This window comes from Pyrus communis, chromosome 10 (assembly GCF_963583255.1).
Source record: "Pyrus communis chromosome 10, drPyrComm1.1, whole genome shotgun sequence".
Taxonomy (NCBI): domain Eukaryota; kingdom Viridiplantae; phylum Streptophyta; class Magnoliopsida; order Rosales; family Rosaceae; genus Pyrus; species Pyrus communis.
Genome location: NC_084812.1, coordinates 13,338,213 through 13,341,534, shown reverse-complemented (window position 1 = coordinate 13,341,534; position 3,322 = coordinate 13,338,213). Strand labels below are relative to the sequence as shown.

Here is a 3,322-nt window from a genome sequence, read left to right as displayed (position 1 = left end):
AGAACGCAAAATCCATTGGCTGGCGTGGGATAAACTTTGCGCTCCTAAGTCTGATTGAGGACTTGGTTTAAGGAATTTGTATGCCTTCAACTTAGCATTGCTGTCTAAGCAGGCGTGGCGAATTATTAATGAACCAGACTTATTAGTAGCCCGGGTACTAAAGGCCAAATATTTCCCCTCCTCTTCATTCACAGAAACTCTAGTAAAACCCAATTGTTCTAACTGGTGGCGAAGTATATGTGTTGCAAGGGATGTTATCAAGCGTGGTGCCAGATGGAGGAAAAGAAATGGTAGCTCAATCAAAATTTGGGGAGACCCCTGGATATCTTTGCCTAACTCGTTTAGGATCTTCTCTCCTAAGCCTTCGGGGTGCCATGCGGAGTATGTCTATGAGCTCATGGATCCTGATTGCAAATCGTGGAATCTGCAAACTCGAGTCTCTCTCTTCTCTCACACTGAGATTGACTTGATTCGGTCTATTCCCCTTAGTTTTCGGGATGTGGATGATCGGTTTATTTGGCATTTTGAGCCAAGGGGTGTTTTTTCCATTAAGACGGCATACCATATTGCTAAGGGCTGTCTTTTTCCACCCATGAAAGGTGCTTCCACTTCAACTATCGTGAATTCCTCTTCGGCACTGTGATTCAGGATTTGGAATGCAAAAATTGTTGGTATTCACAAGAGTTTACTAACTCAATACCAAAATATGTGGGTGATAAGTTTACAAACTCTATCACACCTCTCACTTTCACTCTCAATAAAATTGGACAAAGAAATAGAGAAAGGAGGGAAGCAACAAGCTTTGGTAAAACACTTGGACTTTGATATATGAAAGAAGTAGCAAGCTTGGTGATAACAAACACTTTGAAATATTAGAAGAGTTTACAACTCTTAAAGCTTACAAGCTGAAAAATGAGAATGGAAATGGGATTTGGATGGGATGCTATAAAGCTTAGCAAGATGGCCTTTTTATACAAAACAGAAATTGATAAACAATGCAACAACACATGCAATGAATGGGGTGTTTAACATCTTTACACCCTTTAAAACACATGCAAGAACTTTGGACAGTCTAGCACACATATGCAGCTATCTTTCCAGCTTGCAATCAACACTCTTTCGGCTAATACACAGCAGCACACTGTTGTCTTCCTGCTAGCACATCACATGGCAGCACACTTGCTGTCTTTCATCACCATTTCAGCTAGCACATGGAGGAAACTTTAGTCTTTGTAGTTGCAGCATGTGTGGATACAACCTGTAAAGAAACTAACAGCTAGAAGCAACCTTTTACAGCCTGTTTTTATTTGAATTTCCAACACGCCCCCTCAAATCAAAACGCCTTCATGCCTAGCATTTCACGCAATAACCGGAATGATTCAACTGGTAGTGGCTTAGTGAAGATGTCAGCCACTTGTTCCTTTGTGTGACAATAGACAAACTCAATTGTCTTTTGCTTCACATGGTCCCTTAGAAAATGGAACCTGGTATCAATGTGCTTGCTCCTTCCATGTTGAACAGGATTCTTTGCAAGTTTGATTGCAGACACGTTATCCACATGAATCACAGTCGATTCCACTTGTGGATGACACACTGACTTCAACAGATTTCTTAACCAAATTGCCTCACACACGGTTGAGGCTACAGCAACATACTCGGCTTCACATGATGACAAAGCAATAATTGATTGCTTCTTTGAAGTCCATGAGAAAGCTGTTGATCCTAGAAAAAACACATAGCCAGTTGTGCTTTTCCTTTCATCTTGGTCACCTCCCCAATCACTATCTGAATAACCAAATAATTTTGCATCTTCACCAAAATTATAAAATAGACCATAGTTTAGAGTACCTCTTATGTACCTCAAAATTCTCTTGGCAGCCAGCCAATGAGACTCCCTTGGTGTTTCCATGTATCGACTCACGAGTCCAACACCATAAACTATATCAGGTCTTGTGATTGTAAGGTACCTTAGGCTTCCAACCAAGCTTTTGTACACGGTTGAGTTTACAAACTCACATTCTCCTTCCTTGGACAGCTTCAATCCAGTTGCAACTGGAGTGTTGACAATATTGCACTTGTTCATATTGAATTTCTCCAATATATCTCTCATGTACTTTTGTTGAGAGATGTAGATACCGTCACTTCCTTGCTTCACTTCTATGCCAAGAAAGTATGACATTAATCCATTGTCAGTCATCTCGAATTCACTGAACATGGAACATTGCTTCATTATTTCCTGTAAACAACAAGTCATCTACATAGAGACAAATAATTAAGAACTCCCCTTTTGCACCATTCTTCATGTAAACTGAATGCTCGTATGGACATTTTTGAAATCCATTTTGGTGAAGGTAGTTATCAATCCTTGAGTTCCAAGCTCGTGGTGCTTGCTTAAGGCCATACAAAGCCTTCTTCAAACGATACACCTTTTCTTCTTCTCCTTGTACTTGGAAGCCTTCCGGTTGTTCCACGTACACTTCTTCCTCAAGAACTCCATTAAGGAAGGCTGACTTGACATCTAATTGATAAATTTTCCATTTATGCTGAGCGGCAAGAGAGATTAGTAATCTTACCGTGTCAAGTCTTGCAACTGGAGCATAGACTTTATCATAGTCCACTCCATACTTCTGTTTGTAGCCCTTTGCTACAAGCCTTGATTTGTACCGATCTACACTCCCATCTGCAGTGCGTTTGATCTTGTACACCCACTTAACACCAATAGTCTTCTGATTTGGTGGAAGCTTTGTCAACTCCCAAGTGTCATTCTTCTCGATGGCATGGATCTCTTCTTCCATGGCTTTCTTCCAACAATTTTCTTCCACAGCTTCATTGAATGAGAGAGGCTCATGGTCTGCATAGAAGCAGAAAAAATTGGTTTCTTCTTCTTCTTGTCCATAAATCTCTGTGAGACTCCTTAACCTCACTGGAGTTGAGGAGCTGCTTTCCTCACTAGATGTAGGACCACTCCTTGCAATTCTGTGCACTGGAGTTGTTGTGATTGTTTGAGCAGGCTGTTGCTCAATAGGTGGTACAACTTCTGGTTCTTCAAAATCAGTGGAGACGATCTTCTCTTTACTGACTTCTTTGTTGTTCCACTTCCATGTCTCTTCCTCACTGAAGATGACATCTCTACTAACCACTAGTTTGCCAGTTAGTGGGTTGTAGAGCTTGTATGCCTTGGACTCTTCACTATAGCCCAGAAACACACATTTCTCACCTCTATCATCAAGTTTCCTCCTCTTGGCTTCTGGAACTTGAGCATATGCAACACACCCAAAAATTCTTAGGTGTGTAACATTCGGCTTGTATCCACTCCAAGCCT

At 41.1% G+C, this 3,322-nt stretch overlaps 1 pseudogene; it reads right to left on the bottom strand.

Moving 5' to 3' along the window:
* Nucleotides 1–1,333: 1,333 nt before the first annotated feature.
* Nucleotides 1,334–2,795, bottom strand: LOC137747890 (uncharacterized mitochondrial protein AtMg00810-like; annotated as a pseudogene).
* Nucleotides 2,796–3,322: the final 527 nt, after the last annotated feature.